This window comes from Procambarus clarkii, unplaced genomic scaffold (assembly GCF_040958095.1).
Source record: "Procambarus clarkii isolate CNS0578487 unplaced genomic scaffold, FALCON_Pclarkii_2.0 HiC_scaffold_483, whole genome shotgun sequence".
In the NCBI taxonomy this organism is placed as follows: Eukaryota; Metazoa; Arthropoda; class Malacostraca; order Decapoda; family Cambaridae; genus Procambarus; species Procambarus clarkii.
Genome location: NW_027189516.1, coordinates 119,182 through 128,931, shown reverse-complemented (window position 1 = coordinate 128,931; position 9,750 = coordinate 119,182). Strand labels below are relative to the sequence as shown.

The window sequence follows — 9,750 nt, the reverse complement described above, 5'->3', positions numbered from 1 at the left end:
CTTGTTCAAATCCTTAAACATGCTAAACAAATTCACTCCATACATTCTCCTGTGTAAATTACGTTTATAAAGCCCTTTTTCTAACTGCAAACCCTGTTCTGAAACTCTTCCTGGACAGATGTAATAGAACACATGGCCACGTCCCCACCAGACATAAATATCTCTTTGATATCCCCAGAGTCAAACTTAATCTATGTAAACACTCTATGTAAATAAAGGGACCTAGTCTATGGAACTCACTCCCTTATAATGATTTGAAAAGCTGTCCAACTTCTGCCATATTCAAAAATAAAACCAAAAAGTACCTGTAGTACTTTTTAAGTACGAGGGAGTAATGCGCAAAGCGTCCCTCACCTGTGACGTCACAGCGTCACCTGACGCCATATCAACACATCGGCCATTTTGTCGTCAGTTCAGTCATGGCGAGGACTAACCCTTCATGCAAACTGCACCTACTATCAAGAAGAAGAAGATTTTGTGTTCCACCGATAGTATTATCGTAAGTAAGCACTTATATTTTATATTTTATTAAATTAATTGATTCTATTTTTCTGTAATAAAGGTCCAAAGGGTTGTTAAGGAACAAGGGTGTAGCGATACCGACGCTCAGTGCGCTCAACTCACACCAAAGTATCACCTGTGTAGCTTCTGTAATTAGTGTTAATTAGTTATGCTATAAGATAATGAAGCGAGTATAAGATTAACTCGCTACAAGGGTACTGTGTTGGGAGGTGAGGGCTGTTACTGGTGTCTGTGGGGATGTGAGGACTTGTACCAACCACTATCACCACCAGTACCTTGTCTTGCATCCTGCTTAGTATTCCTATTGAGATATGAAGTATTATTGCATTCATATAATTATTCATTCATTGTCATTACTATTTTTATGGGCTATGTTCTGTTACCCTAATGCTTTTTACCCCTGGGCATGTCCATTTACTCTCCAGCCCTTCACAAGCCACTGCTGCACCCCCTCCATGCCCATACTTACTGTGCTTATTCTTACAGGACTGCACTGCATTATGTGGTGCTCACTGCCTGGACACCTTGATACATGCATTATAGGGTTCTGGTAGTTGTTCTACTCACCAAGCCCTTCCAAGGCCAGGCTTGACATGTGAGAGCTTGGTCCAACAGGCTGTTGCTTGGACAGGCCCCTCAGGCCCACATATCCACCACAGCCTTGTTTGTCCGGCACTTCAAAATCAAATGTTTATTTACGTAAGGTACATACATATTTTTAGGTAAGGTACTCTTTATTTGGGTAAATTTATCTTCGTAGTATTTAGCTTTGGCTCGTCTAATTATCTTGGATAGCAATAACGAGTAATTCTTTGAGAATTCTTTGGAGACAATTCCTAACCTATACTTCTCCCAACCTATACTTCTTCTCAAGGTCATCTTCACTTCTTGAAGATGTTCAGGTTTTCTCTTGAAGATGTCGACGGTTGTTCCAGCAATACTGTATTTCTTTTATTGCTGAAAACCTGTTTTCAGCCATAAAAAAATAATCCTGAATCCAGAAAAAAATCCCTTTTGTATCGTCTGGAAATTTTCAAATATTGCTGATCAAACCTGAGTCTAAATTATTTGTATATATTATGAATTACAGAGGTCCCAGGACAGGGTTTTTAGGCACTCCACTTACATTTTCCCACTCTGACTTAACCCCCATTTATACAAACTCAGTCTTATCTTTTAGCTAATAATTTATTGTACACACCATACTCAGCCTGTGTAGGGTAGTTTATTGTGCATGTGTAGTATATATATTTGTGTAGTATATTTGGTATATTTAATGCCTCTAACCTCTCCTCATAGTTCTTGTCCTTCAGTTCTGGGAGCCACTTAGTAGCATGTCTTTGCACCTTTTCCAGTTTGTTTATGTGCTTCTTAAGATATGGGCACCATACAACCGCTGCATATTCCAACTTTGGTCTAACAAAAGTCGTGAACAATTTCTTGAGTATTTCGCCCGCCATCCATGCATTTAAAAGCTCTGAATATTATCCTTTACCTGCAATTGGTTGTTGCTGTATTTATAGAATATGATTTGTTCTACTTTACATTTGTTTGTTCCTTTTTTTCAAAATTTCTTTCTGCCTCTCTCCTCACTGCCGTGTAGTTGTTTCTCTTTGTATTACTGGTATGTTTGGGGGTTTGGCCTCTTCGTATATTGATTCCATTTTTGTGTCTTTTGGTCTCTGTCCGTCTTGAAATTTCAGTTGAACAAATCCTGTTTCCTAGTTCTGCATCTTTGTTTTGGTATAAATGTTTTTGTTCCTTTATCATATATTTCACAAAATTGACATACTGTGCATTAATTCATCTCAATTACTTCCTTTCCTAACAGCAAGCCTTTCCAGTAAAATTCTTTGAATTCTTTTCTGACTTCTGGCCTAATGTTTGTTTTATCCTAGTGTGTATGATGCCTAGCGTGTGTCTGGTGCCTGTTGTGTTAAACCGAAGATAAATGCATAAGTATAGGTCAGTAATTTCTCCAGCTTTGAAAGGGGCTTTCATTATGCAGCAGTATTCCACTCTAGAGAGCACTAGCGTCTTGAAAACTATCATCATCGGTATAGCATCTCTAGTGTGAAAAGTTCTTGTTATCTATCCTGTCATTTTTCTTGCAGTTGTGACGGCTACTTTATTGTGTTCTTTAAATGTAAGGCCTTCTGACATCAGTACACCCAAATCCTTTACGTTGCTTTTCCGTTCAATGTTATGATTTGACTGAGTTTTGTAAGTGGTTTCCGTTTTTATATTTTTTATTTTTTCCGTAGCGCATGAGCTGAAACTTATGTTCGTTAATCACCATGTTATTTTCTGTAGCCCATAGAAAGACCTGATTTACATCTGATTGCTTAATACTTGCATAAATAGTAGATTACAAAATGCATTTTTATATCATTAGTATTGAATAATAATAATGCAAATAATTGACTTATAAATGATGTACAATTAATTGGTAGGTGATATTATATTATTAATATTTTTTCATTCTTGCAAAGCCTTAACAAAGTCATTAACATGTTAATATAAACTTGATCACCTTCCACTTATTTTCTCATGTGCTACCTACATGTACAAAACCTTATTCCTAAATGCATATTTTGTTCTGAAACTTGTCCTTTATATGTTGTGTATCACCATCTCTGGAGAGTTTTATCTGATTGATGTATAAATTACTTTTAATTTTACAGAATATTATTGTTATACTGAATTTATTATTATATAAATAACTTAATTTTACAGAATCATCTATCAACGCACATCCACAAGTTGAGGAGGAGGATGTGACCTTCCAGATGTCTGAAGTACTGAAACAGGCACCAAACAGGCCTGGTGGATCTAGGTACAAGGTAAAATAATTAAATTTTTTTTTTTTTTTTTTTACTAATTGTCCGATATATATATATATATATATATATATATATATATATATATATATATATATATATATATATATATATATACATATATATATACATATATATATATATATATATATATATATATATATATATATATATATATATATATATATATAAATATATATATATATAATGTGTCGTACCTAGTAGCCAGAACGCACATCTCAGCCTACTATGCAAGGCCCGATTTGCCTAATAAGCCAAGTTTTCTTGAATTAATGTTTTTTCGACTACCTAACCTAACATTTTCAGCTACCTAACCTAACCTATAAAGATAGGTTAGGTTCGGTCATATATCTCTATTAATTTTAACTCCAATAAAAAAAGAATTGACCTCATACATAATGAAATGGATAGCTTTATCATTTCATAAGAAAAAAAATAGAGAAAATATATTAATTCATGAAAACTTGGCTTATTAGGCAAATCGGGCCTTGCATAGTAGGCTGAAAAGTGCGTTCTGGCGACTAGGTACGACATATATATATATATATATATATATATATATATATATATATATATATATATATATATATATATATATATATATATATATATAATATATATATATATATATATATATATATATATATATATATATATATATATATATATATATATATATATATATATATATATATATATATATATATATATATATATAATATGTATGTGTGTGTGTGTGTGTAATTACCTAAGTGTAGTTAAAGGATGAGACCGTCTTCCCAGCACTCTTTGTCATATAACGCTTTGAAACTACTGACAGTCTTGGCCTCCACCACCTTCTCACCTAACTTGTTCCAACCGTCTACCACTCTATTTGCGAAAGTGAATTTTCTTATATTTCTTTAGCATCTGTGTTAAGCTAGTTTCAATCTATGACCTCCTGTTCTTGAAGTTCCAGGTCTCAGGAAATCTTCCGTCGATTTTATCAATTCCTGTTACTATTTTGTATGTAGTGATCATATCACCTCTTCTGTCTTTTAGTTTTGGCATATTTAATGCCTCTAACGTCTCCTCGTAGCTCTTGCCCTTCAGTTCTGGGAGCCACTTAGTAGCATGTCTTTGCACCTTTTCCAGTTTGTTGATGTGCTTCTTAAGATATGGGCCAACTTCTGTTGTTGGGCACCACACAACAGCTGCATATTCTAGCTTTGGCGTAACAAAAGTCATGAACAATTTCTTTAGTATATCACCATCCATGTATTTAAACGCAATTCTAAAGTTAGAAAGCGTAGCATAGGCTCCTCGCACAATATTCTTTATGTGGTCCTCAGGTGATAGTTTTCTATCTAGAACCACCCCTAGATCTCTTTCTTTATCAGAATTCTTTAAAGATTTCTCACATAATGTATAGGTTGTGTGGGGTCTATGTTCTCCTGTTCCACATTCCATAACATGGCATTTATTAACATTAAATTCCATTTGCCAAGTGGTGCTCCATATACTTATTTTATCCAGGTTTTCTTGAAGGGCATGACAATCATCTAAATTTCTTATCCTTCCTATTATCTTAGCATCATCAGCAAACATGTTCATGTAATTCTGTATACCAACTGGTAGATCATTTATGTAGACAATAAACATCACTGGTGCAAGAACTGAACCCTGTGGTACTCCACTTGTGACATTTCTCCAGTCCGATACATTGCCTCTGATTACTGCCCTCATTTTTCTATGTCAGAAAATTTTTCATCCATATTAGAAGCTTACCTGTCACCCCTCCAATATTTTCCAGTTTCCAGAACAACCTCTCTATGTGGAACTGTCGAATGCCTTTTTTAGGTCCAGATAGATGCAGTCAACCCAACCATCTCTTTCCTGTAATATATCTGTTGCTCGATCATAGAAACTGAGTAAATTCGATACACAGGATCTTCCAAATCGAAAACCATACTGTCTGTCTGAAATTATATCATTTCTCTCCAGGTGTTCTACCCATTTAGTTTTAATTATTTTTTCCAATATTCCAATTCCAATTTTTTCCAATAATGTGTGTGTGTGTATGTATATTTGTGTTGTTGAATATGACCGAAAGTCATAGTCTTTCTGCCCCTCTCCTTACTGCTATTGTTGTTTCTCGCATCTGTGTATTGCTTGTATGTTTGGGCAATTTTTCCCCTTTTCCTAGTTCTGCATCTCTGCTTTAGTATAAATTTTGTTGTGCCATTATCATATATTTCACAAAACTTGACATACATCTCATTTACTTCATGTCCTAACAGCAAGTGTTTGTCAAATTCCTTAAGGAAATATCTGAGTTCCCCATAATGACCTCTCCACAAGTCAGGTTTTTCAACTGCTTCAAGCTCATTTTCTTCCAGATTATAATGCATTGCATACTTTATTCCCAAAAAGACATGGTCACTTTTACCCAAGTGACCATGTCACTTGGGTAAAAGGAGGGAGGTACCAAAGGAGGGAGGTACTGAATGATAAATATATCTTTCTCTTTCCTGGTAAATATAATATCCAGCATGGAGGGAACATCCCCTTCCCTCATCCTCGTAGCTTGTTTAACATGTAGAAACATGAATGTTTACAGGGTGAGGTTTACGAAATTATATATATATATATATATATAATTGGTCTCTGGTCTATATATATTATATATATATATATATATATATATATATATATATAAGTTTGTGTGTGTGTAATTTATATAAATAAATAATTAAATATTAATTTTGTTAATATCTTTTCAGGGAAAACTTGCAAGTACAATTCGTATACAAGAGGGGCAACAAGAGCCAGAGGATGTCTACTAAGAAAATATATAAGTCTTTATCCTCACACTCTTGATATATGGTCTTCTCTGGTCTCTCTATTTTCTCTCCTCACAAATGTCCCTTTTTTTATTTCTTTTACGTTTCTCTCCTGTTTTTCTTGTCCTTTAATCTCTCCTTTCCTCCTCTCTTCTAACACCTCTCGTTTCCTGTCTCTTCTAGCTTCTCTCTTCCTTTACTTTTTATATTTGTGGTATTCATTTATGTCATTTTTATCTTGTATATTTTTCTTGTATCTTTTTCTTATCTTGTGTTTCTCTTCCCCTTCTCTTCAATGATTTCTCATTTCTCTCCTCTCTCTGTTGTTTCTGTTCTGTCTTCTCTCTCCTTGCCTTAATTTTGTTCTGTCTCCTCTTTTGTTGTGTGTGTGTCTTTCTGTCTCTGTCTGTCTCTCTCTCTCTCTCTGGCTCTCTTGCTCTCTCTCTCTCTCTCTGGCTCTCTCTCTCTCTGGCTCTCTCTCTCTGGCTCTCTCTCTCTCTCTCGCTCTCTCTGGCTCTCTCTCTCTCTCTCTCTGGCTCTCTCTCTCTCTCTCTCTCTGGCTCTCTCTCTCTCTCTCTCTCTCTCTGGCTCTCTCTCTCTGGCTCTCTCTCTCTCTCTCTGGCTCTCTCTCTCTCTCTCTCTCTCTGGCTCTCTCTCTCTCTCTCTCTCTGGCTCTCTCTCTCTCTCTCTCTCTGTCTCTCTCTCTCTCTCTCTCTCTGGCTCTCTCTCTCTCTCTCTCTGGCTCTCTCTCTCTCTGGCTCTCTCTCTCTCTCTCTCTCTCTCTCTCTCTCTCTCTCTCTCTCTCTCTCTCTCTCTCTCTCTCTCTCTCTCTCTCTCTCTCTCTCTCTCTCCCTCTCTCCCTCTCTCTCTCTCCCTCTCTCTCTCTCTCTCTCTCTCTCTCTCTCTGGCTCTCTCTCTCTCTGGCTCTCTCTCTCTGGCTCTCTCTCTCTGGCTCTCTCTCTCTGGCTCTCTCTCTCTCTCTGGCTCTCTCTCTCTCTCTGGCTCTGTCTCTCTCTCTCTGGCTCTCTCGCTCTCTCTGGCTCTCTCGCTCTCTCTGGCTCTCTCGCTCTCTCTGGCTCTCTCGCTCTCTCTGGCTCTTTCGCTCTCTCTGGCTCTTTCGCTCTCTCTGGCTCTCGCTCTCTCTGGCTCTCTCTCTCTCTCTGGCTCTCTCTCTCTCTGGCTCTCTCTCTCTGGCTCTCTCTCTCTCTGGCTCTCTCTCTCTCTCTCTCTGGCTCTCTCTCTCTCTGGCTCTCTCTCTCTCTCTGGCTCTCTCTCTCTCACTCTCTGGCTCTCTCTCTCTCTGGCTCTCTCTCTCTCTCTGACTCACTCTCTCTCTGGCTCACGCTCTCTCTCTCTGGCTCTGTGGCGCTCTCTCTCTGGCTCTCATATTTCATTTGATTTAAAAATGTCTGAGATTTTTTACTTAATCTAAGTTATATTGCATGGTGCTAATATGAATATTATACATGACTGTTTTTTCTTTTCTTTCTCTTTCTCCCTTTCTTTCTTTCTCTTTCTTTCCTTCTCTCTCTTTTTCTTTCTCTTTCTACATGAATATTATACTTGACTGTGTTTACATTCACTTGTAGATTTTTATTTTTAGTTAATTAGTCCTAAACTTTTGATTAATAGATTTTTATTATTAGTCATAGAAAAACTATAGTGTTATATGTATACTCGGAAAATTTTACTTGTTTTAGTTTTAAGTAACAATAACTGCTTATAACGTCAGACTGATCTCAGCATGACATGAATCACAGGCTGCTTGATCACAAAATCTATTGTGTTCACATATTGCATATATAGATTTTTAAATTTTTACTTTTATATTCTGTTATAGATATAGTCTATATATTTCGAGCTATTACATATATTTTGTTGTGTTACTCATTCTTAATTAAATAAATATAATATTTTAATTCTCTTTTTGTACCCTATTTATTTGTAATTTGCACATACATATATAGGATGTCCATTTCTATCTCAGATATGTCTTCTTTCTTTCTCTCCCTTTCTATTTCAGATATGAATTACAAAATTATTATACCCTAATTTACCCTAAACGCTTTAATGTAGGTAATTAAAAGATCATAAAAAAGTTTTTAGAAATGTTAATTATATACGTTCTAAGGTTGTATATAAAAGTTCTCAAAAAACCTTTTCTAAACGTAATTATAAACGTGCTGAAAACAATGAAATGTCGTTTTTAGGATGTTTTAAAAACATGAAAATGTTTGCTGGGTGAGGACCGCCGCCAGGCGAGGTGGAGTATGGACCCGCCCAAAACGGGGGAGTCCACTCTCACTGTATGTAGAGAACAGATAGAGGTTTGAGGCAAGCATATTGTGTGGTTATTTTTGTTTATGTGTTAAAGGGGAACATTTTATTGGAGTGTCGATGGGTTGCAGGTTTGTCTTTTGGGGAAGAAGTTGCTGAGAACTTCGAAGCCAGCAGATGAAGTAGCTGATGAGACTCCAAGGTAGTGGAGCAGAGGACCTCGAGCTGTGAGGAGAAGCAGCAGTGAAGAGGAGTGTCACGTGCTTCTGTAGAGGTGGAGAAGCACCATAGTTGCTCGGGGAAACTTCATGGTGTAGCAGCCAAGAGAGCTGTGGAGGACCCTAGCAGAAGGGTGAAGCACCGTAGTTGCTCAAGGAAACTTCATGATAGCAGCCTGGAGGAGCTGCAGAGGATCCTGGTAGTGAAGCCCGGAAGAACCTAAGGATATTAGGGTAGTGAACTTCCAGAGGTGGAAGGGGAAGTTCTGGTGGATTACTTATAGGGAGTTGATAGTGTTTGGTTGTCATTAGCGTGCAAGACGCAGTGAGAGGTGAGTGACTGTTGGCATTCTTATGTCAAGGAGTTTTTTATACTGAAGTATCAATGAACATTTATACTGGTATATGTTATTGCATTCAAATGCTGATTTTCTATATATATATATATATGTTATCTTGCTGATGGTGCAACAGTGTATGTAGGCTTGATCAACTTGAGGAGGTTGATAGTATCAGGTGGTGAACCAGGAGATAGGATACCACTTGATAAGCTGATAATAGAGTTCTGATGGTGTTGGAGTGCAACCTGATTGTGATATTATAGAGTATAGGATTCATTATTATTATATGTGTGTATGTATCGTGTATGTGCTTTGTCCAGTAAATGTGTCACAATTTGCTGGTGTTTGCCCTTGTCCTAGTGAGGCTTCCCAGGAGGTAGTAAAGAAGGAGAGAGAGAGAGAAAGAACCAAGAACCACTGCCGTGGACAGGGTAGGAGGTAATACTAGTAAGTCATAGGGGATTGAGGAGATCGTATCTCATAAGGAGAGAGTGGGGAGTCACAGTGGCTCGAGTGGGTGTGTGCACGTGACAACGAGGCTAAGTGTTGGAGCCGCATCCCCTAAACGTGTGACGTTGAGCCCCTCTCCAAGAGCCAGAAGCGCCGAGGGTGATCTCCTAGTATAAGCACTCTGCCGAGTTGTGGGTTGGGTTGTCCATAGAGAAGGATCAACGACGACAACACCAACCAACCCACAGTCTATAATAAA

General features: G+C 37.3%; 1 long non-coding RNA gene across 1 annotated transcript; it reads left to right on the top strand.

The window, feature by feature from the left end:
• Window positions 1-396: 396 nt before the first annotated feature.
• Window positions 397-6,835, top strand: LOC138361565 (uncharacterized). Its single transcript, XR_011227030.1, has 3 exons — window positions 397-499; window positions 3,259-3,365; window positions 6,146-6,835. It is a non-coding gene; the product is annotated as an uncharacterized lncRNA (long non-coding RNA).
• The last annotated feature ends 2,915 nt before the right edge of the window (window positions 6,836-9,750 follow it).